This window comes from Haemorhous mexicanus, chromosome 24, assembly GCF_027477595.1.
Source record: "Haemorhous mexicanus isolate bHaeMex1 chromosome 24, bHaeMex1.pri, whole genome shotgun sequence".
In the NCBI taxonomy this organism is placed as follows: Eukaryota; Metazoa; Chordata; class Aves; order Passeriformes; family Fringillidae; genus Haemorhous; species Haemorhous mexicanus.
In genome coordinates, this window is record NC_082364.1 from 2,059,936 (window position 1) to 2,086,156 (window position 26,221).

General features: G+C 47.7%; 1 protein-coding gene across 4 annotated transcripts in view; it reads left to right on the plus strand.

Annotated features, from left to right (window-relative positions):
- The first annotated feature begins 1,326 nt into the window (after window positions 1-1,326).
- The window catches only part of PKNOX2 (PBX/knotted 1 homeobox 2), a 103,591-nt gene continuing 78,696 nt past the window's right edge, over window positions 1,327-26,221 (plus strand). For 2 of the 4 annotated variants that reach the window (XM_059867210.1, XM_059867214.1), the window contains exon 1: window positions 1,327-1,398. The gene's annotated coding sequence lies outside the window, so the exon portion shown is untranslated. Of the gene's footprint in view, window positions 1,399-19,960; window positions 20,021-26,221 lie in introns of those variants that run through there. The other 2 variants (XM_059867211.1, XM_059867212.1) reach the window with 2 other exon arrangements.

Below are 26,221 nucleotides of genomic sequence, written 5' to 3' on the forward strand. Positions count from 1 at the left end.
TGGACTTATTTTTTGGGATCAACTAGAAGGAGGGATTTAGGAATGCTGATTTTTTCAAGAGGCCATTTGTTCTGGAAAACTGTAGAAAAAAATTAAATTGTTTTGGGTTCCTGGCCTTAAATTTAGTTTGTTTGTCCACCTTTCCCCTTGCATCTCTGACCCCATGGCCATCCCTTACACACCATTTAGTGCCCCTGGCTGGCATCCCTCTGTAACTCTTTGGAGCCACTTATTCCTTATCCTATTAACTATTCCAAAGGAATTCTGGGGCTCTTTTGAGTGACTCTGACCCCCACCCAATATCTTTAGGAAATGGGCAGAAATTCAGCACTTCTCATTAAATCTGTTCTTGATGGCATTTTTCCTTAGGGAAGGGGATGGAAAATTGGGAGGGAAAAAAAACTATGGCCAGACTGATGCAGAAAAATCTGTCCCTGTGGCTTTTGCAGTAAAATGTGGGAAAATTTGGCTGTAGGACCCAGCACATCCAATGATTCCAGGGAAACTTCATCTTCAGGTCTTTGGGAGAGCGAAGGGCAGTTGATGTCTCATGCAGACCAAAATTTGGGTTGGGGGAGCTCTGTCAGAAGCCGCCCCCCCCCCAATTACCAATTACCAGTAATTAACAGATATTTCCAAAGTAAGAGCGTTTTGCCTGGGGGATAACCCCGGAGGGGTTAGGGGTGGGATTTCACTGGGTACCCTAAATGTCAAGGTAGTGCTGGGGAATGGACGGGTTTGGTGACATCCCTGGCGGGTGTGATGGAGGGGGGACTCCGGGGGTGTCCGGGTGGGAGTTGGGGTCACCAAGGTCACCGAGGCTGGCTCTGAATCTGTCAGCGGCGGCAAACGCATTCGGGGGGGAGAGGGGCGCGGAAATATGGAGGGGAGCAGATGCGGCTGGAGGGGCAATATGTGGAGGGGGGGGGTATAAAATGTGTTGGGGCAGTATGTGGGGGGGTGAGGGGCAGTACATTTGGGAAATAAACCGGGCGACGGATGCTGCTGGGGAGGCAGATTGGTGCGGGGGATCTGGCTGAGGGCAGCAGGGGCAGGGTTGGCCGGGGGAGGATCCGAGCGCTGTCCCGGGGACACCCGGGAGGTTCGGGGGGGGGTCCGGGGGTGGGGGTGGGGCGGCTCATTTGGGGCGGGGGGCAGCGCGGGGAGCAGCGCCGGCCAGCAGGGGGCGCTAAGGGGAGCCGTGAAGGGGCGTGGCCGGGGCGTGGCCAAGCGGAGGGGCGGGCTCGCAGGGGGCGTGGCTCGGCGTGGGGGGCGTGGCGCTGCGGGCGGTGGGCGGGGCCTGTCGGCGGCGGCGCGGCGGGGCCGGGCGGGCGGGCGGGCGGCGAGCGGCGGCCGCGCTGTCAGGCCGGTGTCGGTGTGATGAAGATTGGCGGGCAGGTAGGGCTGTCACTCACGGCGGGGCCGCCGCGCGGGGGCGGGCGGAGCCGCGGAGCCCGGCGGACAAAGCGGCGCGGGCGGCGGGGCACGTGCGGCGGCGGCGGCGGGGACACCCCCCCACCCTCCATCCCCTCCGGTGTGGGAAGTAACTTGCCGTTCCCGCCGCCTCCCCGGCCGTGCGGGGCCGGGGCAGCGCGGCCGTCCGTGCCCGGTGTCCGGTTCCCCCTGCGGGCTGCCCTCCGGCCGGCCGTGCCGCTGCGGTTCCCCGCCGTGCCCCCCTCGGCCGGGCGCGGTGGTTTTGGGGGCACGCAGCGATCGGGGCGGGCTGCACCCCCTGCTCCCCATCCCCCGGCCGCTGCGGCCATCCGGGGGGGTCCGGCGCTTGCGGGTCGCGCCCCCCCAGCCGCTCACAGACCCCCCGAAGGTTGCAGCCCCCCCATACAAGTTGCAGCCGCCGCTGCCCGCTCGCAGACCCGGTAGGCTGGCGGGGCTTTTCGGGGGGCCGTACCCCCCGGCCGGCTGCAGCCTCCTCCCGCCTGCCGTGCTTTTAGCGGGGCTGCGACCCCCGGCCGGCTGCAGACCCCCCCTCCCCTCCCCTTCCAGCGCCCCCCCGGGGGTCGCAGCCCCCCGTGCTCGCTGCCGGGAGCGGGGCCGGCCGCGGAGCCCCGAGCGGCGGGAGCGCTCCCGGCGGGGCTGCCCCGGCCCCTCGGGCCGCTCGCTGAGCCCTCCCCGGGGGCTGCAGCCCCCCGGCCCCTTGCGACACCCCCCCGGCTGCTCGCAGCCCTCTCCCGGGGATGCCAGCCCCCCTCAGCTGGCCACGGCTCCCCCGAGGAGGGCTGGAGCCCCCCCAGCCGATCACGACCCCCGGGAGGGCTGGAGCCCCCGGCCCGGGGCGTTCGGTGCCCGGGAAGTTGCCCCCGGTGCAGGGTGGGTTGGGGGCACTGCCGCGGGCGGTGCTGGGGGGCGTTTATCTGCAGCATCCCAGCCGTGCACAGCACCCGGCGAGCTCGGGGTGCCCCCCAGGACCCCCGGGGCAGCCGCTGGGCCGGGGGACAGCGATGCCACCCCGCAGGGCCTCCTGCGGGCTCGCCGCCAGTGCCCGAGCGTGGCCCTGGCAGGAATGCCGCATCCCGGCGGCTCTCCCGGGACAAACCCCCCGTGCACCCCGAGATCCCCCGGGCGCCGCCTTCTCCTGGCGCTCCCCATTCCCCCGGGGCACCCCCTTCCCCCTGGAGCGCTCCACGGGACCCCTTGGCGGCTCCCCCCATCCCACTGGGGTGGATGAATACTCCAGAAATCCCTTCTAGTGGCTCTGCAGCAATGCAGGGAGGGCTTCTTCTTCTTCATAAGAATAAGAATAATTATTATTTGAAATTTATCCTGGAATTTTTGGTTGCATTTCCGCCTGCGGGAGGATGGCTCCGCCGGTGGCATTGTGCAACTCGGGAAGTTTTGCCGGGGCTTTGGGGTGTCCCTCCACTTCATCCCAGCCCTCGCCAGGTGTCCAAGCTCAACTTGGGCTCGGGCTCTTTGTTTGGGCTCTTCCCGGTTTTTCTCGCTCCCAAGGATCTTTTTTCCCACTATCTCGCCGCCCACCGGGTAACGGGAAACCCTAAACCCGGCAGGATATTTTCAAACTCCCAGCCGGGGAGATTAGATTGAGGAAAGGGGGGGATGGATTATTTTTGGCTGGGATGCGGGACAGCTGTCTGCCGGGGAGAAGCAGAAAATAGAAGAGGAAATGGCTTAATTTGGCTTTTTTCAACTTATTTTGCTTTTAAATCCTGAAAGGTTTTGGGGTTGGGCTGGGGAAAAGCAGAGTGTGGCTCAGAGGACCTGGATTTGATGAAACTTTTGGACATCATGCCTCCAAAACTGCTGACTCGGTGTGGCTGGCATCATCCCCTGGTGGAAAAGTGGGTGCTCCCTGAAAAAAAAACCACCCCAAAACCTTTGGGGTCTGATGTCTGGGGGGCTCTTTCCAGCCTCATGTGGATGGGGAGAGGAGTTTGGGTGAATCAATTGGATTTTGGGAGATTTGGGTGAAAAAGCAGCACCTTGTTTTGGGTTTATATGGAGCACGCAGGTGATGGGATCAGGATTCCCCCTTGTTTTTTTTCCCCTCCTCCCTCCTATTTTATTTAACTCCCTGCACTGAGATTCCTTCGTTAGGAGCAAAAGTTAATTGCTTGCGGCTAATTACAGGAGAGGTTAATAGGGGAGCTGGCAGTGTCAGGAAGAGAAGGAGGTGCTCTGTTCCTTAGCATCCCCAAATTGGGCTTTTTAAGGCACTTTGTAGCCCTTGCTCCCCAAAGCCAGCCCACAAACCCCTTCACTTTAACCTGAGATTTTCCTAATATTAGATATTTATTTATAAATAACATTCAGCACTCCCTGATATCATGGGTGAGGGTAAAAACAGGGAGAAAAGTGATGCTGAGCTTCCCCACTGAGCTTGCAGGAATATATTCCATTTTCCCTCCATCGTTTTTGGGAGGGGGAAATGAAGGAAATATAATTTTTTATGGAAATTTCCCTTTCTTGAAGGAAATTGCCTTTTTAAAAAAGTTCCTCCTTTTCTAAGGAAAACCTTTTTTTTAAGGGAAAAGTATTTTGTTGTTTTTTTTTTTTTGAAGGAAGTCATCTTTTTTTAAGGAAATCTCATTTTTTTTCCTTAAGTTTTTTTTTTTTTTTAAGGAAATCTCCTCTTTTGGATTAAGTGCATGGAGTTGTACTGGGAGAGGTGTTTTACCCCTCTGGCACATCAGGAATAACTCTTTTTCCAACTCAAGGATAAAACAAGACCCTCATGGGGCAGCTTTGGGTTTCGGGTGATTTTGGCTTTTTCTGAATTACTTCTTGTGTTTTTTCCAACTTGATGGACAGCATCTATAAATCTCTGAGCAATATCAGGGTTTTTTTGTCCTCCCACAAAACTAAAGTATTGGCTTGGTCCTGCTGGGAAGAGCATCCTTCACCCATCCATCCTCATCCTCGGGGGTGCAGGGCTGCCCCTCTGGGTGCCATCTGCATCCTGGCTGGGTTTGTGTGGTGGATTCTTGGGGTATTTCCTGAGGACATGGAGAAAATGAGCTGGGATGCTGGGACAGCCCAGCTTGGCACAGTTGATTTTGCTGGGAGCTGCTGTGGCTTGGAGGGGTCAGTGAGATGAGGCAGGGTGGTGGTGATGGGGTGGGAGGGGTGCAAGGAGCACAGCCCTCGCTTCCTAAAGTCAGGAGGAAACTTTGGCCACGGTTAGGGATGAACTAAGGGAGATTTGGCATCTGCAATCCTGCTGGAAAGCCAGATCAAGCTTCAGGGTCATCTTTGTTTCAGGCTGATGCATCCCAGCATCCTGTCCCCAGTTATTCCCCATCCTCACTTCACTGCAGCAAGTGGAAATCTGAATTTTGGGGTGGTAGTGGGATCATTTACTGGATCCAGACAATTCCCAGTTCCATTTAACATCCCATGCACTGTCGAGTAACTCGATTCCCAAATAATTTTTGCCACCACCAAAGAGGGTGTTAACAAATGCCCTCTAATTAGCCCCAAAATAAATTAACTCCCAGCATCATTAGTCAGATCATTAAGATGCCAGCTCCAAATAATAATCCGGAAGGATGGGAATTAATCCTCAATTAAATTTAAACTCGGGTTTATCTCTGCCTCCAGCCTTGGAAGGACTGAGGGGGTGCTCCAGGTGATGCCCATGGGCAAACCCTGATGGGATGGGTTGGGATGGAGCCCTGATCCTGGTGGGATGGAGCCCTGCTCCCAGTGGGATGAGGTTGCCTTTGCCCAGCTGTGATTTGCAGCTGTATAAATAAGAAGGGAATTTGGCCTCAGTGCTTCCCAACTGCTTGATTATATCCGATTTTTTTGGCTTTTCCTCTTCCAAGGAGGAACACAAACCCTGGGTAGTCCCAACTCTGGTTGTTTGGTGTTTGTTAAACAGTTAAATTGCCAAAGACCTTCAGGACCATTGGGTCCAGCTGTGAAATCCACCACTAAACCCCAAAACTCCCAAAGCACCATGCCCACAATTTTTAAGAATTGTTATTTACTTATTATTTTATTTTAATTTAATTTTAATTTTATCTTTTTGTGTGTTTTCTTTTTATTATTTCATCTTATTTAATTTTTTTGTTTTCTTTTTATTTTACATGACCTGCTTTAGTTTTGTTTTTATTCTTGTTTTATATTTTTTACTTAATTTTTTTTAACTTTTATTTCATTTTTTCTGCTTTATCACAATTTGATTTTTTTTACCTTGACTTTCATTTCCCAGTCCATGCTTCTCCCACCTTTTCAGCACTCTGTGCCACCTGTCCCATCCCTCCCATACAAGGTAAAAACCCAAATATCCAGGCAGCCTCACCAAAACCCCTCAGGTTTAGGTATGCAGCACTGCTGATGCTCCCCAAAAATCAGATTATTTTGGTGCAGGTGGAGAAGGGAGAGTGAAACCCAGCTTGTGTTGAGGGGAAAAAAATTCCCCACTGATGTTCAGTCCGGAGCTTTTGGCTTTAACAAGGTGTTACAAAAACTATGAAAAATGTCATTACTGAACCCAGAGTTTTTGGCCAGGTTTTCCCTTCCCTTCCCTGGCTGTGCTGGCTGCCTGGAGCCCTGCCAGAAATCTCAGAAAGCCAATTAAAAATAATCCCAATTTTGGCCCAGCCACGGGAAGCTTCTGTTTTATTTCTGCCCCCATGTCGTGTTTGTTTGAAGATGGGTTTGGGAGTGGGGTCTGGGGGGAAGATCCTGGAGGGAGCAGGAGCAGCCTCAGCCTCCCCAGGAGCTCCCTCAGCCTTGGCTCAGAGCTTCAACCCCTTGGAATTTTTTCCATGTCAGGAAAAGCTGATTTTGTTTTCCTTTTCCCCCCCTTTCCCCATATTTTACTTTTTTTTCCCTTCCTCCCCCCCTTTTCTCCTTTTTCCCCCCCTTTTCCACCTCTTCTCCTTTATTTTTTTTACTATTTTCCTTTGTCTTCTTTTTTCTCATCTTTTCTTTTTTCCCCTTTCCCCTTTTTCAGTATTTTCTTTTTTGTTTTCTCCTTTATTTTCTTTCTTTTAAAATATTTTCCTTTTTCTGTTTTATTTTTCCTTTGATTGTCCTTATTTTCCTTCTTTACCTTTTTAAAATCTTTTTCCCTTTTTGCTTTGTTTTCCTTTCTTTTTTTTCCTTTTTTTCCCTCTAAAAAAAGGGGGACTATTTAAAGTTTTTTCCTTTTCCCCTCTTTATTTCTCACTCCTATTTTTTCCCTTTTCTGCCCTTTTAAATTTTTATTTTTGGCTTTTCCTCTTTCCCTTTTTCTTTTTTAACTTCTATTTTTTCCTTTTACTATTTTGCCTTTCTCCCTCTTTGTTCCCCCTTTTCCCCCCTCATTTTTGGCAGCCCAGCCCTGTCCAAGCAGCAAACCCAACATTTTCCATCCCAGCCTCTCTGATATCCCCTCAATGCCACACTCTGCCACCAGTAAGGCAAAACTTGGCCAAATAATGAAACAAAAATCCAATATTGACTTGTAGCAGTTTCCTTTCCATTACCAGATCAGCAGTGTGTTATTCCCAGGAATTTTTTGGTGGAGGCAGGACCAGCTCATCACTCCCAGGTACATGGAGGGCACTTTATGGCTTTATAAAGCCCTTCAAATGTTTTTTTTTTTTTAACACTACTTGAAGCTTCCAAGGCAAGTTGGAGAATAGCAATTACCAGCTCCTGGATCCCTGGGCGAATTCCCACGGTGCTGCTGGATGGAAACCACTTCAGACATTTTTAATGCTCCTGAGCAATAAATTTAAAAGGGAATTTATTGTTCCAAGCTGCTAATTTCTCCATCCCACACCGCTGCCTGTTGCCGAGCTGGGAGCCTGGATGGAGATTTTGATGCTATCCCAGAAAAAAAAGTCTTTTCCCTGCTTGATTTTCCTCCTTTTCCCTGCTTGATTTTCCTCCCTTTCCTGCTTGATTGTCCTCATTTCCCTGCTTGATTTTCCTCCTTGTCCCTGCTTGATTTTCCTCATTTCCCTGCTTGATTTTCCTCCTTGTCCCTGCTTGATCTTCCTCCCTTTCCCTGCTTGATTTTCCTCCCTTTCCCTGCTTGATTTTCCTCCTTTTCCCTGCTTGATCTTCCTCCCTTTCCCTGCTTGATTTTCCTCCTTGTCCCTGCTTGATTTTTCTCCCTTTCCTGCTTGATTTTCCTCCTTTTCCCTGCTTGATTTTCCTCCTTTTCCTGCTTGATCTTCCTCCTTTTCCCTGCTTGATTTTTCTCCTTTTTCTGCTTGATTTTCCTCCTTTTCCCTGCTTGATTTTTCTCCTTTTTCTGCTTGATTTTCCTCCTTTTCCCTGCCTGATTTTCCTCCTTTTCCCCATTTTCCTCCTCTTTCCACTATTTTCCTGCTGCCTCTTTCCAAAGGGAGGCTCCTGGTGAGTGAGGCTGATGAGCTGAGCCCTCTCCAGGTCTTGTATTTTATTATCCCCTTCATCAGCTCATAATAAATAATGATAAATAATTGGCTCAGCCTTGGTGGGTGCAGGTCTCCCCTCCAGACCATCCTGCATCCCACGCTCTCCATCCCACCTCTCATCCTCCATCCCCTCCCTGACCTTGCTCTGACTCACCCAATTTAGAGAATTATTCAAAAAACCCCCCAAAATCTGAATTCTGAGAAGGTGAACTTTGCTGAAGGAGTTAAAGAAAAAAAAAAGAAATAAAAAAGAAATAAATTCTCATTATTTTTGATCTCAATCCCAAGAAAATCCCATTTATATAAAATGCCTGCAAAGGTCTTTTAATGCATTTATGGGCAGAAATTGGTTTCTTTATATCTTGCTGCCAGATCCAAGGTCTTGTAACTCCTGCAATTAATTGATTGCTCTAAAACAAAGAATAATGAAGTGGGACACTTTGTCAGTGGGATGGTAAAGAACAATCTTAACTACCATAAAAAATGAACAATAAAAAATAAATCATACATACTCAATAACCAACAGAAAGTAAATAGTGAATAATTAAAGATAATATTAATTAAATACTGAATGGTATCAAAGGGTTGTTTTCCTGTAAGGTGATGCTGATGTGATTTTTAGGTTTAGATTTTTTTCAGATCCCTCTCCAACTTCAGGGGTGCTGGTGCCAGTTTGAGGAATGCCAGGGCAGCTTCCATAGGTGCATTTTAGTGATGCTCCTTCACTTTTAGGGATGGTGGTGCAACTTCAGGGGTGTTCATCCACCTTTGGTGATGCTGATCGAGTTTTAATGATGCTGCTGCGATTTTAGGGGTGCAGGGGAATTTTTAGGGGTGCAGGTGAATTTTTAGGGATGCTGGTGTGAGTTTAGTGATGCTGGTCCAACTTTAGGGGTACTGATGCAGTTTTAGGGATACTGATGCAGTTTTAGGGATACTGATGCAGTTTTAGGGATGCTGCTGCAATTTTAGGGATTCTGGTGCAATTTTAAGGATGCAGGTGCAGTTCTAGGGGTGCTGCTGTGAGTTTAGTGATGCTGGTCCAACTTCAGGAATGCTGCTGCAATTTTTAGGGATACTGATGAAGTTTTAGGGATGCTGGTGCAATTTTAGTGTTGCTGGTGTGAGTTTAGTGGTGCTGGTCCAACTTCAGGGGTCCTGGTGCAGTTTTAGGGATGCTGGTGCAGTTTTAGGGGTGCTGGTGCAGTTTTAGGGATGCTGGTCTGAGTTTAGTGATCCTGGTGTAACTTTAGGGGTACTGATGCCGTTTTAGGGGTGCTGGTGGAATTTTAGGGGTTCAGGTGAATTTTTAGGGATGCTGGTGTGAGTTTAGTGATGCTGGTCCAACTTCAGGGGTCCTGATGCAGTTTTAGGGATGCTGGTGCAGTTTTAGGGGTGCTGGTGCAGTTTTAGGGATGCTTATCCATTTTTAAGTGTCTCTCATCCGATTTTAGCAATGCTGCTACAATTTTGTGGGTGTTTCTCCCAGTTTGAGGCTGCTGGTGCAGTTCCAGGGATTCTGATGCATTTTTACCCACACTTGAGCATTTCTAGTGATGCTCCTCCAGCTCCTGGCTGTGACTCCCCCAGACCAGGAGCCCCCATGGGCATATTCCCCATTCCCACTATTTCCCCCATACAAACCTGACCCCACCAACCCCACTGTCTCAACCATCACTTTTTATCAAGTTTTTTTTCACTCTTTTTGAGCATTTCAGTGTTTTCTCCTTATACCAGGAGCTGTTGGGGAGCTTTTCCTTCTTTCCAACGTGACCTTTGCCACCTCAGTCCCACCCTGTTCCCTGCTAAATCATTCCTCCTTGCCTAAACAACCTCCAAAAGGTTTTTCTTTTTCTCCCCCTCTTCTTTCCCTTTTAAATTTAACACCCCAAACGGTGGAGCTGAAGGTCCTGGTGAGAATATTTATGCTAAAACCACTAAATAAAGCGATTTAGTAGCATCTTTAATAGCTGAGTACCTGGCAAGTGGCCAAGGTTATCTCAAGGTGGAGCCATCAGGGGGGTTATTTTCCCTGCAACCATTTATCCAGGGATTTGGCTCAACAGGGGAAAAGCCAGAGAAATTCCCAGTGCTGTTATCCCTGCAGGAATTCCTGGGAGCGTTTTCACCCCGAGTTAATTGTGCTTGGAGAGGGGCTCAGTGCAGCAGGGCTGGGGGAAGTTGGGAAGGGCTCAGGGATTGGGAAGTGGCTGAGCTGGTGTTCCAGCCAGTTCTGGTAAAATCTGGGAAATCTGGTGTAAATCTGGTGTAAATTCTGGTAAATCTGGTGTTAAATCTGGTGTAAATCTGGTGTAAATTCTGGTGAATCTGGTGTAATTCTGGTCTAAAATCTGGTGTTAAATCTGGTGTAAAATCTGGGAAATCTGTTGTAAATCTGGTGTAAAATCTGGTGTAAAATCTGGTGTTAAATCTGGTGTAAAATCTGGTAAAGCTGGTGTAAATGTGGTGTAAATCTTGTGTAAATTATGGTAATTCTGGTGTAATTCTGGTGTTAAATCTGGTGTAAAATCTGGTAAATTCTGGTAAATCTGGGAAGTGATGGGCTGAGTCCCCACTGCAAGGTGGGATTTAATTCCCTTAGCAGGAGTCCCCTCACCCAGCTGCTCCAGCCATGCACCCACAGCCCAGTCCTGCCCTGGGGGCTGCTCCCCCACCCCCTGGCGTGGCTGCTGTGGGGTGGGGGCACCCCCTGCCCCCTGCAGCACCCCTGAGCCCAGCAGACAGAATCCCACCCTTTGTTTCCTGCTGTTCTGGAGGCTGGAGGGCTCAACAAGCCCCTCTTTGTGCTAATTTAATTAATGGCTGGGGCTGAGGGCAGTGGGGATGAGGCACAGTGGCTATAAATACCTGCTGGGGGGGTGGGGGGGCTGTCAGCCCAGCAGCAACTCAACCAGCATCAAATTAATTCCAATTAATTGACTCAGAGTAAAACCCGATGGATTGCTTGGTGCTCAAAGGCCAAAGGTTGATTGGGTTCTAATAGAAAATGATCAATGGATCAATTTGGAAGGGAAAGTCAGGAGTTGGTTTGCTCACAATAAAAATTTATTGGCTGATTTGGGGTGGAAGATTGTGGGTTGATTGATTTAGAGTGGGAAATGTGTTGATGGACTGATAATAGAAGATACTGGGTTGATTAATAGGAAAAAATATGGATTGATTTATACTGGGGAATTATTGATGGATTTGTAGTGGATTGATCAGGTTGTAACAGAAAATTACTGATTTATAATTGTAATAGTGGTTGATTTATAATAGAAAATGATCAATCAGTTGATTGATAGGAGGGAATTATCAAGCAGGAGAGCAGTGTGAGTGCTGGGCGGGTCTGGGGGAGGACAGTCTTGTCCCCCACAGCCAAGTGCAGCTGGTGATCAACCTGTTCATGCATTCCTGAAGGAAAAGAACTTTTCTGATGCCAACTAAACATCCCAGTGGTGATTTCCAGGGAGAAAAACCCACCGGGGTGCTCGTGCACGCCCTCCTGGTGCTCCTCCTGCCAGTGCCCCAGTGCATCAGCTTGGGGGATTTTCAGTTGCCTGGGAAATTCCTTGTCCCTGTGCTGGATTTTTTTTGGTTACAACCTAAATTTCAAACTTTACATTTCATTTGCAAGCGAGGAAGGGGAATAACACAGAATAAAGCTGCAGCAGTGGGGTCTGAAAGTAATTTGAAACTTGCTGCTGAGTGAGTTCTAGCTGCCAAAAGTGATGTTGGTCTTCCACAGGAGATGGAGGTGATTTTTCCAGCTGATAAATGATAGTTTTAATACAGAGATTGGGATTTGTTAGTGAACTTTTATGATGTAGTATAGTATAATATATACAATATAATAAATACATTAAATATATAATATATATTTAATATATATAATAGATATAATATTTATAATGTATATAACATGTATAATAATAAAAATGCAATTACTACAAATAATATAAATATTTCTAATATGAAGTTCTTTTAATGTACAGTAAAATTAAGCAATGACATATCTGTGAGAGTGGGGATAATCCTAAATCTGAGATTTTTGGCCCCAAACAGCAAAAATCCCCATTCAACTCATTGCACAGTAGGGGAAAAAAAAAAATCAGTGAATAACAAATTTCTTCCAAATTATTTTGCTATTTTGGCACAAGGAGCATCCCATCTTTCTGCTGCTCTGGGTAAGGAACCCTGAGCACGTCACTGCCAGGGACCAAGTGCAAAGTTCTTATTTATTTGTTTTTAATGTCCACGGGAAAACTCCCCAAATACAATATAAACATCCACCAAATCCCTCTGTGATCCCAGGCTCTGGATCTCAGCTGCATCTTTGTGTCCACTGTACCATTAATTAACAAGATTTCCAAATATTTGCTGAAATCCAAAGTGCTTTTTGCCCCTGGTGTGCATTTATTCTCCTTCCTATGAATAAAACAAGGCAAATCATCAACACCACTTTGGGTGCCTGTTGTTCCATTTAACCTTTCTATCTCCATTCCCTTTAAGACGGGGTGTAGTCCCCGTTTATTTTAGGGATGCCGGGTCTGTCACATGAGGGGAATTGTGGTGAAATGATATCCCCAATCCCAGAATAGCTGCGTGCCCCCACTCCCCCGCTGGATCCTGCAACCTGAGCCCCGGCAGCCTCGGGGCACGGCCGGGCCAGCGCCTCCCTCGCTGCCATCCCGCCTTTATTTACATGAGCTCGCTCCTCCTTTCGCTGTCAGCCCATCGAAACAGCTCGTGCCTGCAGCCCTGGCTTGGTTTTCCACGTGAACAGCTTGAATCCTTGTGGGAAAAGTCTGGGAATTGAGGAAATCTGTACTGGGTGCCTGATCTGCTCCCTGTGTATAGGGGGCTGGAGCATCCCTGCTCCAGTCTGGGATAACCCTGTATCCTTGCTCACAGGGAGCTGGAGCATCCCTGCTCCACTCTGGGATAACCCTGTATCCTTGTTCACAGGGAGCTGGAGCATCCCTGCTCCATTCTGGGATAACCCTGTATCCTTGTTCACAGGGAGCTGGAACATCCCTGCTCCACTCTGGGATAACCCTGCATCCTTGTTCACAGGGAGCTGGAGCATCCCTGCTCCACTCTGGGATAACCCTGCATCCTTGTTCACAGGGAGCTGGAACATCCCTGCTCCATTCTGGGATAACCCTGCATCCTTGTTCACAGGGAGCTGGAACATCCCTGCTCCAGCCTGGGATAACCCTGCATCCTTGTTCACAGGGAGCTGGAACATCCCTGCTCCAGCCTGGGATAACCCTGTATCCATGTTCACAGGGAGCTGGAACATCCCTGCTCCAGCCTGGGATAACCCTGTATCCATGTTCACAGGGAGCTGGAACATCCCTGCTCCATTCTGGGATAACCCTGTATCCTTGTTCACAGGGAGCTGGAACATCCCTGCTCCATTCTGGGATAACCCTGCATCCTTGTTCACAGGGAGCTGGAGCATCCCTGCTCCATTCTGGGATAACCCTGTATCCTTGTTCACAGGGAGCTGGAACATCCCTGCTCCATTCTGGGATAACCCTGTATCCTTGTTCACAGGGAGCTGGAACATCCCTGCTCCATTCTGGGATAACCCTGCATCCTTGTTCACAGGGAGCTGGAACATCCCTGCTCCATTCTGGGATAACCCTGTATCCTTGTTCACAGGGAGCTGGAACATCCCTGCTCCAGCCTGGGATAACCCTGTATCCTTGTTCACAGGGAGCTGGAACATCCCTGCTCCATTCTGGGATAACCCTGTATCCTTGTTCACAGGGAGCTGGAACATCCCTGTTCCATTCTGGGATAACCCTGTATCCTTGTTCACAGGGAGCTGGAACATCCCTGCTCCACTCTGGGATAACCCTGTATCCTTGTTCACAGGGAGCTGGAACATCCCTGCTCCAGCCTGGGATAACCCTGCATCCTTGTTCACAGGGAGCTGGAGCATCCCTGCTCCAGCCTGGGATAACCCTGTATCCTTGTTCACAGGGAGCTGGAACATCCCTGGTCCAGCTCATGATAATCCCTGATCCCTGTATCCTTTCTCACAGGGAGCTGGAGCATCCCTGCTCTCCCTTGGATGATCCTGTATCATTGCTTGGTACCCTGTACACAGGGGGCTGGAGTATCCCTGAGCATCCCTGGTCCAGCCTTGGAAGATCCCGGATCCCTGGATCCCTGCTCACAGGGGGCTGGAGCATCCCTGCTCCAGCCTGGGTGATCCCTGTACCCTTGCCCTGTGCACAGGGGGCGGGAGCATCCTTGGTCCAGCCTGGGATAATCCTGTATCCTTGCTCACAGGGAGCTGGAGCATCCCTGAGCATCTTGGTCCAGCCTTGGATGATTCCTGATCTGTATCCCTGCTCACAGGGAGCTGGAGGATCCCTGGTCCAGCCTGGGATGATCCTGTATCCTTGCTCACAGGGGGCTGGAGCATCCCTGCTCCAGCCTGGGTGGTCCCTGTATCCTTGCCCTGTGCACAGGGGGCTGGAGCATCCTTGAGCATCCGTGGTCCAGCCCAGGATGATCCCTGATCCCTGTATCTCTGCTCACAGGGAGCTGAAGCATCCCTGGTCCAGTCTGTGATGATCCCTGATCCCTGTATCCTTCCTCACTGTGTGTGCAGGGAGCTGGAGCATCCCTGGTCCAGCCAAGGTGATCCCTGATCCCTGTATCCTTCCTCACTGTGTGTGCAGGGAGCTGGATCATCCCTGGTCCAGTCTGGGATGATCCCTGATCCCTGTATCCTTCCTCACTGTGTGTGCAGGGAGCTGGAGCATCCCTGAGCATCCCTGGTCCAGTCTGGGATGATCCCTGATCCCTGGATCCCTGCTCACAGGGAGCTGGAGCATCCCTGGTCCAGTCTGGGATGATCCCTGATCCCTGGATCCCTGCTCACAGGGAGCTGGAGCATCCCTGGTCCAGCCAAGGTGATCCCTGATCCCTGTATCCTTCCTCACTGTGTGCACAGGGAGCTGGAGCATCCCTGGTCCAGTCTGGGATGATCCCTGATCCCTGGATCCTTCCTCACTGTGTGCACAGGGAGCTGAAGCATCCCTGGTCCAGTCTGGGATGATCCCTGATCCCTATATCCTTCCTCACTGTGTGCAGGGAGCTGGAGCATCCCTGAGCATCCCTGCTCCAGCCAGGGTGCTCACAGGGAGCTGGAGCATCCCTGCTCCAGCCTGGGATAATCCATCATTCCCATCCTCCCCAGCCCTAACAACAGGAGCATTTTGAACAAAGTTATTCCCCTTGGGCACTTTCAGGTAAATAAAATTAGTCAATAAATTCTGGTAAATAAAATAAGATTTTTCTCGTGGGAAGAAGCTCCCCAGGCTCCAGTGGGGTTTGGGGTGGTTGGAGGGAGCCATCCCAGACAGGAGCTGGGGGATGCTGGCAGAGCAGCTGGGCTCTCACTCCCAGTATGATTTGGGGCATTAATAAAAACCACTGGGTTTTACTGGGATTTTACTGGATTTTTTTTGGCTCCTGGGCAGGGAGTTTGATTGGAAAACGCAGATAATTTGAATTTTTCCAAGTGTTGGTGATGCCCACTCCCATCTGTATTTGCACAACTTTACAGAAATTCTCCACATCCATTTCCAATCCCAGTTTTCCTGGAATGAAGAGCTTTACTCCTACCCAAATTTATGGGACAAAGTTTTTTGTGGTGTTTTTGGGGTTTTTTGGTCTGTTTTGGTTTGGTTTGGTTTAGTTTTTTTTTTTTAAGTTTAAAGGGAAAGTTTGGGATGAGTCTTATCTCCATCCCTTTAGGAACAGGGATATTTGTGCACTGGATTTTTGTTCCAGGACAAGCAAAAATCACAAAGTAATTAAATTTTTACTGGGATGAAGCAGGGCTTGGGGAAAAGTTGGATGGGAGAGGGTGAAAATAGGGATTGGGAATCCCTGGGTGGTGTCCTGTACCAGCATCCCTGCCTTGGGAGTGGGTTTGAGTGGGTTTGAGTGGGTTTTTTCTGCTTTTTGGTGGGGAAATTGTTCTCCTTTCTCTATGGGAAATAAAAAGAAAATTGGTTAAAAAAAGGAAGTAAAGGAGGAAAAATGGTAACGAAAAACAAAAAAGGGGAAAAAAAAGAAAATAGAAGTAGAAAGGAAAAAGAAACTTGGTAAAAAATAAAAAAGAAAAAGTGGGAAAAAGGGGAAACAATAAAAAGGAAAGGGAAAATTTAAAAAAATCATTAAAAAGAAGCAATAAAGCAAAATTGGAAAAAAGGAAAAATGGATTAAAAGCAAAAGGGAAAATGGGGGAAAATAATAGAAAAAGGAAATAAAAAGAAAAAGAAAATTTGTAAAGGAAAATTAAACTGGAAAAAAACAAAATAAAAAATACTAGAAGAGAAAATTGATAAAAAGAAAAAGGCGAGAAGGAAAATTGGGAAAAAAATAATTTTAAAGGAGATCAAAAGCAGCTGTCCCCAGCTGAAGGTGGAGTCCCATCCCGGTGCTTTCCAGCAGCATTCCTGTCCATCTCTGCCTTGTCCCAGGGGCGTTTCCCCTCCCCTGCTGCCTGCCCCCCGGGAGCTGCTCCTGCTCTTTGCTGTCCCCTCCCTCCCTGTCCTGCCGGGCCGGGAGTGACCTCGGGACACAGCAACCCCCCCTGGCGTTCCCGGCTCGTTCGAGTTCCAAAGCTGGGATTAAGTGGACATGATTTCTTCCCACAGCCCATTAATTTTGCTTTATTGCTGGCCTGATGGCCATTACCCTTTTTTTTCCCCCTGCCAGCTCCTTCCCCCATTAGGTTTGTACAATTAGCAAAATAGGAGCCATTAGTGCGGCCTGGGGGCTGCAGATGGGATTTTGGGATGCTCTGATGGCACTGAGGCATCCCAGGAGCTGCCCCATCCCTGCAGGGGTGGGCATCACCTGCTCCTGGCAGGGTTTGGGGATCTAGAGCTGCTCCTGTAGGTGAGGGATGGAGGCAGCCACGTCCTGAGCCTGCTCCTGGCAGGATTTTGGGATGTAACTGAGCTGAGGGATGGATGCAGCCACGTCCTGAGCCTGCTCCTGGCAGGATTTTGGGATGGAAATCCATTCCTGTAGGTGAGGGATGGAGGCAGCCACGTCCTGAGCCTGCTCCTGGCAGGATTTTGGGATGGAAATCCATTGCTGTAGCTGTGGGATGGATGCAGCCACGTCCTGAACCCACTCCTGGCAGGATTTTGGGATGGGAAGCCATTCCTGTAGCTGATGCAGCCATTTCCTGAGCCTGCTCCTGGCACGATTTTGGGATGCAGAGCCATTCCTGTAGCTGAGGGATGGATGCACACACATCCTGAACCCGTTCCTGGCAGGATTTTGGGATGGAAATCCATTCCTGTAGGTGAGGGAGGGATGAGGCCATGTCCTGAACCCACTCCTGGCAGGATTTTGGGATGGGAAGCCATTCCTGTAGGTGAGGGATGGATGAGGCCATGTCCTGAACCCGCTCCTGGCAGGATTTTGGGATGTAACTGAGCTGAGGGATGGATGCAGCCACGTCCTGAACCTGCTCCTGGCAGGATTTTGGGATGCAGAGCCATTCCTGTAGCTGAGGGTGAATGCAGCCACTTCCTGAGCCTGCTCCTGGCAGGATTTTGGGATCTAAAGCTGTTCCTGAAGGTGAGGGATGGATGCAGCCACGTCCTGAACCTGTTCCTGGCAGGATTTTGGGATGCAGAGCCATTCCTGTAGGTGAGGGATGGTTGAAGCCACGTCCTGAACCCACTCCTGGCAGGATTTTGGGATGGGAAGCCATCCCTGTGGCTGAGGGATGGATGCACACTCATCCTGAACCCGTTCCTGGCAGGATTTTGGGATGTAGCTGAGCTGAGGGATGGATGCAGCCACGTCCTGAACCTGTTCCTGGCAGGATTTTGGGATGGGAAGCCATCCCTGTGGCTGTGGGATGGATGCACACACATCCTGAACCTGTTCCTGGCAGGATTTTGGGATGGGAAGCCATCCCTGTGGCTGTGGGATGGGTGCACCCACGTCCTGCCCAGGCTGGGTTGCCCACAGAGCATCCCAGAGTGAGGCAGGAGCGGTGTCACCTCTGTCCTTTCTGTGTCACCTGGAGAGCCAAGTGTGAAAACACCCACAGCTTTAGGGTAAAAAAAACTCCTGTGAGAGCTGGAAATAATCACAGAATCTCTTCAAATAACTTTAAAAATGGCTTTTGCATCACTCAGTGCTCAGTGCCCCAGGCACCTGAGACCCCTTCAGGGCACCTGGGGGAAGGAGTTCAGCAGGGCACCCGAGGGTGGCATGGCCATGGGGTGGCACTGCTTGGCACAGACCCTTACAGGGCACCCTGGTTAGCAAAGATGCTCGTGGGGCACAAAGCATAAAGGTGCCAACCAGGCACCCAAATCAGGAAAGGTCATGGCAGGGCCTTCTAATTAGCAGAGAGCCTGGAGTGGCACCTGCGTGGCACAGATGGTGGCATGGGACCCGAATTAGCCAAGGAGCTCTCAGGGGGTGGGGATGAGCTGAGGTCCCTGCAGGGTTCCCAAATTAATGACCTCATCAGAGAGCCCAAATCAGCAAAGCTCCTCACAGAGCACCCTAATTAGCAAAGACCCTGACGTGGCACCCTAATTAGCAAAGACTGAGCTGGTACCCCAGCCAACCAGGGTGCTTGCAGGGCACCCAAATTAAAGACTCCAGCCAGGCCCCTAATTAGCAAAGGGGCTTGTGGGGCACCCCCATCAGCCAAGGTCCCAGGGGAGCACCCCAATTGGCAAAGGTGCTCACAATTAACACCTCCCACACCAAAGGTCTGTGCAGAGCTCCCAAATTCCAGACCCCTTGTCACTTCTTGATGGAAATTCCCCAAAATCCCACGAGTGTCCAACACCCCGTGCTGGGCTGGTCACTTCCATCTCATCTCATCCCAAAATGGATTTAGCACATCTGATGCCCAAGTTTTTCCCATCCAAACCTGCTGCCCATCAATAGTTTTCTTTAAAAACAACTTTTCAGTAAAATCTGACTTTCAGATGAAACCAGATTTTAAATAAAACCACATTTTTCAGGGTGTTTTTGGTGTCCCGAGAGTGGGATCTGGTAAAGATCTTTAAAGGATAAACTCCTTTTGCCTGACAAAAATCAAGTGGGTTTTGCTCAAAACTCACAGCAAATTTGTGGCAGAAGTTGGCCAACAATAAAATGACCCCAAGATGTAGAAAAGAAAAATATGGATATTGCAAAAAAAATTCAAAGAATTGTGTTAATTTCAGCCTCTGAATCCATTTTAAGTTAAGGGCAGTGCAAATAATATTCTATATCTATCTATCTATCTATCTGTCTGTCTATAACATATATGTATATATTATATATATATGTTTATTTATTTATTTATAGGGGAATATAAAATATATGATGGGGAATATATTTAGGAATAGAAAATATTTGGAAATATTGTATGTATTGAAGAAAATGAGATCATATTCCCTGTATATATATTGGGAAATACAATGTTTTATACATCTCTATGTATATAAATATGGTGTATTGGAGAATGTAGTGGAAGAACATATTTGGGAATGTAAAACTTGGGGAATGGATACACTGGGCCTTGGCAGCTGGGATTTAATTGGTGTTTCTCAGTCACCTGTGTGACATCAGGTGGGTCATTCCTTCAGCATCCACCATCCCCCTGCTCCATCTCCTCGCTCCCCTGGAACCTGCTGCATCCCTGGGTGGTTTCAGTGAGCTCATCTTCCCTCTGCATCCAAAAAACTCCCAAATCTCCCAGGTTTTTTGGTGGTGGTGGCAATATTGTGTCCTTCCTCCAGACTTGGGAGCTGTTGGGGGTGGGAATCATCATTTTAGGGATGCTCAGACTTGGAGCTGGATGGGGTGAGGTCCCTAAGGATTCCTCTTGAACAAGAGCTATATAAATGTGATTACAGATATAAAACCCATGAGTGTTTGCTGGGCACAGGTTTTATGAGGTTTTGGCTTTTTCCTCCTCATTTTTAAGGCACCCTGCAGGACTTCCTGCCCAAGGGAAGGCTTCTCTTGCCCTGAATGGATGATTTTTGCAGGTGGCTCTGTGACATCCTGCTGAAGGGGGAGGATAAAGCACACTGGGTCCTTCCCATCCTCGGGCCGTGCCATCAGCTCCGGGGTCAGTCCTGGTGAGTTCTGGAGCAGCCCAGCCCGTGCTCCCCGCCCGTGCAGCCTTCCCTGCAGTTCTGAGCTGCCTGGACAGTGCCCTTGGTGTCCTGGCACCAGGGGCTTGGTGGCTCTGGCAAGGTCTGCTGACCCTGGCAGGGTTTGGTGGCCCCCAGGAGGGTTTGGTGGCTCTGGCAGGATTTAGAAGCCCCCAGAAGGGTCTAGTGGCCTGCAGGAAGGTTTGGTGACCCTGGCGGGGTTTGGTGGGCCGCCAGGAGGGTTTGGTGGCCTTGGCAGGGTTTGGTAGCCCTGGCAGGGTTTGGTGGCCCTGGCAGGGTTTGGTGGCCCCCAGGAGGGTTTGGTGGCCCCCAGGAGGGTTTGGTGGCCTTGGCAGGGTATGGTGGCCCCCAGGAGGTTTTCGTGGCCCTGGCAGGGTTTGGTGGCCCCCAGGAGGGTTTAGTGACCCTGGCAGGGTTTAGTAGCCCCCAGGAGGGTTTGGTGGCTCCCCAGAGGGTCTGATGGCCCCCAGGAAGGTTTCATGGCCCTGGCAGGGTTTGGTGGCCTTGGTAGGGTTTGGTGGCCCCCAGGACGGTTTGCTGGCCTTGGCAGGATTTAGAAGCCTGCTGAAGGGTCTGGTGGCCCCCAGGAGGGGTGGGTGGCCTTGGCAGGGTTTGGTGGGCCCCAGGACAGTTTGGTGGCCCCCCAGGACAGTTTGGTGGCCCCCCAGGAGGATTTGATGGTCCCCAGGAGGGTTTGGTGACCCTGGCAGGATTTAGTAGCCCCCAGGAGTGTTTGGTGGCTCCCCAGAGACTTTGGTGGCCCACAGGAGGGTTTGGTGACCCTGGCAGGGTTTGGTGGCCCCCAGGAGGCTTTGGTGGCCCCCAGTGACCAGTGAGAAAACACCACAGCTTTAGGGTAAAAACCCTTGCTGTAAGAGCTGGAAATCATAACGAATCTCCCCCAGTGCCTGTAAGAATGCCGTTTGCATCACTCGGTGCTCCGCGGTGGGATGCAGGCACAGCATCCCGTGGGTACCACCCACAAATTTCGGGGCTTGCTGTGCCCGCACCTCCAAAATACCTTTTATTTTTTTTCCCCCTGTTTTCTGGGGTGATGGAACGAAAAGCTAATTGCAATTTGCATGATGCAATCAAGGTGAGCTGATGAGATGCTCAAGGGCTTTTCGGCGGGCACGGAGGGGGTGGGGGCGGGGCCGCGGTGTCCCCCCGGCGCCCCCCCCATCCCGGAGCAGCGCTCTCGATTAATGGCTCTGGTTAATCACCCCCCTGTCCAGAGCGGGATTGTCTTACGGATAATTTCGTTTGCCTAACGAGATTTTCACTAATTAAATCTCCTTTCGGTTGGTGAGGTTCTCCCTGCTGGATAAGGGGAAATGTTTGTGAAGGCAGCGCCGCTCCCGGCTAAATAAACCTTTCCACTTGGCTACTGCGAAATTCCCGCTGGGAATGCGGGATGCAAACGCTGCTCTGGCAAATTAATTCATTCTTGCAACCCTGAAAAGGATTTTCCATCCCCCCCCGCCCAAAAATTTAGAGGAGTTGCTCCCTGCAACCCCTTTGTGGTCACACATTGTGCATCAAAGAATTGATGGATTTCTGGTGCAAGTACCAAATTCCAGAGGGTTTGGCTTACCTGGGATGGTTTAGCAGGGAAAAGCTTTTGAGGATCTAAAGTGGCCCCAAAATCATCATTGGTGTCTTGTGGTGTTGCAGCAAAAGTGGATTTGTTGAAGAATAAATTGGATTTTCTCCAAAGAGCTGCAATGCCAGGACAGCAGAATTCTGCAGAATCAGGAAAATCAATTCAGGAAATTGAGGAAGGAAATTCTTGCCAGTTCTGGGAAGTCCCGTTCACCCCCAGGTTGTGCATCTCTGTGTCGAGGTGTTGGGTTTTCTCCTCGAGGCTCCTGTTTCTGCCAGCCTCCATGGGAACCTCGGAGCAAACTCACTTTGGATTAAATAGGATGGAAAGGACTGGAACAGATCCTTGTCAATGAGGTATTCCCAAATTCCCCAATCCTGCTATTGCTCAGTAGATCTCACTTGAGATCCAGAAAGGAGATGTATTGCATCCCAGGTGTTCTATTCCATCCCAGGTGTTCTATTCCATCCCAGGTGTTTTATTCCACTTTTCTCTCCAATGGGAAGTGATCCTTCTGGTTTGGGATTTTTTTACAGGGTGTCTGTAGGGGCTGAACTGAGGGTTGGGATTTAAAATCCATATGTTTTATATAAAATAGGAGCTGAACCATGGGTTTTCCATAAATTACGTATCATCCATGTAGTTATATAAATATGTGATACGATATACAATGTGGTATAAAATATCTGTGATATATGAGATATTGTAGATTATGATAGATATAAAATATCTAATATGGCTTTAGAATATATTTAATGTGCATGAGAATGATGGTAATAGCCAATATAGACTATAAAATATAAAATATTATATGGACTATATAGAATATAGATGCCTCTATTATATGTATACAGTATTATTAGGTGTAGGGTGAGCTCTGGTATTTCTGTATTTGTTTTATATAATAAATAATATTATAAATATATAAATAGATAACAGTTATATAGTGTGTCTACATATTATATATAGTGTGTATATAGAAAATAAATATATAAAATAATATAATATAAAATAATATACATAATATAGAATGTATATCATACTATATTATATAATATAATTATATAAATGTATATAATAGTATTAGATATAATTATTTATAGGAATATATATAATTATATATACATATAATATATATGTATTGTATATTGTATATAAAATACGTATAAAATTATATATTGTATATATAATACATAATATAATTGTATATATAATTATATATAATTATATATATGTATACATATAATTATATATACATATATCTATGTATTGTATATTGTATATATAATACACATATAAAATTATATATTGTATATATAATACATAATGTAATTGTATATATAATTATACATTAGTATTATATAATTATATATATGTATACATATAATTATATATACATATAATATATATATGTATATATAATTATTATATATGTAATGTAATACTATCTTATATAATAATATATATATAAATTCTATATACTATTTTAATATATAATATATAGTTAAACATGTAGATAATATGATATATTATAAATACATAGTCATATATATGTAATATTTATGACGGTATATTTAAATATGGGATACTATTGACTTATTTTTTATTATTGGGAGAAAAAAGTGAATTTTAGGAAATCTAATGGGATTTTAAGGAATGGGAATTCTTGCACACTCTACTTGCACACTCCCTGCTCCCTCCTTGCTCCCTCGCTGCTCACTCTGCTGCTGCCTGGAGCAGAGGCCAGACAGAGTTAGGAGAACAAAGTGGGAATTTCTGAAAGCCTTTAACAGACACACCTGGGGCAGTCAGAGCCTCCCAGGGCTGCACCCAGCACGGACAGTGGGCTCCAGTTTCTCAGGCAGATTTCAGTTTGGTCCATTTTCATATCAGGGGTTAATTCTCCAATTTCAGCTTTGGGCAATGAAGTCCCATCCCCCAGTTTGCTCCTCCCTAATTCATTTTTATTTGTAATTTTTGTGTCCTGAGGCTGTTGGGTGTCCTTGGTTCTCAGGCCTGGCAGGATTATTTTGGCTGAGCAGGCTGAGAAGAGAGCTAACACTCTGTGAGGAGTTAGAGCTGGGGATTGTCCAGAGCTGGGAATTGTCCAGAGCTGGGGATTGTCCAGAGTTGGGAATTGTCCAGAGCTGGGGATTGTCCAGAGCTGGGAATTGTCCAGAGTTGGGAATTGTCCAGAGCTGGGGATTGTCCAGAGCTGGGGATTGTCCAGAGCTGGGAATTGTCCAGAGTTGGGAATTGTCCAGAGCTGGGGATTGTCCAGAGCTGGGGATTGTCCAGAGTTGGGAATTGTCCAGAGTTGGGAATTGTCCAGAGCTGGGGATTGTCCAGAGCTGGGGATTGTCCAGAGCTGGGAATTGTCCAGAGCTGGGAATTGTCCAGTTCAGGCTCTGAAAAGCAGAAAAGCTCAGCCTTGAGGCATGGTGTGCACACTCTGTGCTCGCTCCTTGCACACTCCTCCCACAGCTCCATCTCCCTCTTTTCCTCCCACACCCCTGCCCTCACACCCTCTCACCACACTCCACTACTCCTCCACCTGGAGTATTTTGGTTTTTTGGTCTAAAAAGCCCCAAAAGAGCCCAATTTCCCCCCAATTTTCCAGAGCTTTGCCCACTGTCCTCTCAGCAGAACTCAGCCTGCTGGTACCTGGAGCATCCCAGCTCGGTGGTGGAGGCATTTCACAGCTCCTAAATATTTGTGCACATGGCTTTGCAGAATATTTAATAAGATGTGTTCATATTTTATGCTATTCAATAACATTTAATGTATTTGAAAGAATTTTACATAATTTAAAAGAATTTAATATTATTTAATAACACGTTATTGTGGCATGAGCATCACCTGTGGCTTCTGGAAGGCACCAAGGCTAAAAAACTCACAGGGAGAATTGTAATAATCCCTTTGGGAGCAAAGTAATTGGTGACTGAGGAGAAATATGGAAAAGTAAAATAAAGTAAAATAAATTAACAAAAAAACCTATGGATTAACGAAACATTAACTCCCAACATGAGCCGACTTCCACGAGAGCTGGGAGTGGGGGATGCTCTGCTCAAAAACCCCACTGGAAGGGAGAGAAAAGAAAATAAAAATGTTTTATCTCTGCTCCCATTCTGTGATAATGATCTTAACGGAGTTGGGAACTGGCAAGGAAAAAAACGTGTGTGGTTTTTAAATGAAAGTTGCCTTTGCTCCAGGGGGCTGGGGCAGAGATTTGGACTGTTTGACCTTTTTGGGGGGATATTTTAATAATTATTCAATGTATTTTATTATTTGGGGGAGTAATTTAATATTTTTGAGATGCAGTTTGTTGTTTATTTGGGTTTTTTTGTTATTTACTTAGGATTATTTTCTCATTTACTTTGGCTATTTTATTATTTTGGGGGTATTTTGTTATTTATTTGGAGCATTTTATTATTTTGAGGGTATTCTGTTATTTATTTGGAGCATTTTATTATTTTGAGGGTATTCTGTTATTTATTTGGAGCATTTTATTATTCTGAGGGTATTTTGTTACTTCTTTTGAGTATTTAATTATTTTGGGGGTATTTTGTTATTTATTTGGGGTATTGTATTATTTTGGGGGTATTTTGTTATTTTTTGGAAGCATTTAATTTTTTTCTGTATTCCATAATCTATTTGGGGTCTTTTAAAATTCAAATTTTAATGTTTTAATTGTTTTGGAGGTGTTTTATTCCAGTTTGGGATATTTTTATCATGGAGGAGGATATTTTATGGATTTGGGGGCCTGTTTGATTCTTTTGCTGGGTATTTTATATTTGGGGCCATCCTGGTCAGGGCTTGGGATTGCTCCCAGCATTTTTGGCTTTTCCCACCTGCCCCAGCAGTTCAAGTAGAACAGAAATTCTTAGGAGAAATAGAATTCCCCTTGCAGAATTTTTCTAGATTTGGGAAACCCCTTTCTGTGCTGGCATAGGGATCTATCCCAACCCTTTGGAGCTGGATTTTGTAGCAGATATTGCAGAGGGGAGAGGTCCTGGGGAAGTGTTTTTGTAAAGCCCCCTGGTGTGAGGCATTTTTGAGCTGCAAACACCTGGCTGAAAGTCCTCTTTGTCTATTGAAAGTGGTTTTTGGTGCAAAGCTGCTGTTTGAGAGACTTTTTTGTGCAGACACCCATTAAAAGGACATTTCATGGTGCAAGGACTGGTTTTGATTCAAACCCTCTATTTTAAAGGCTATTTTCTGGTGCAAACCCTTTTTTGAGGGAGTTTTTTTGGGGGTACAAACCCCTTTTGGACAGCCTTTAGTTCAAACCCCCATGGGAAGGACCTGATTTCTGCAAAGCTCTGCTTTAAGGACTTCTTTTCTTGCTGAGAACTGCTAAAAACACATTTTTGAGTGTCCCACCCCTATTTGAAGGACTTTTTTGGGTACTATGTCCTCCTTGAATGACCCTTTTTCTGCAAATCTTTGCTTCAATGGCTTTTTTTTGGGTGCAAACCCCCAATTTTAATGTGTGGTTTGTTTTTTTTTTTCTGCAAACTGTTTAGGAGGAGCTGCTAAAGCATCATTGGGTTGGGATGAGA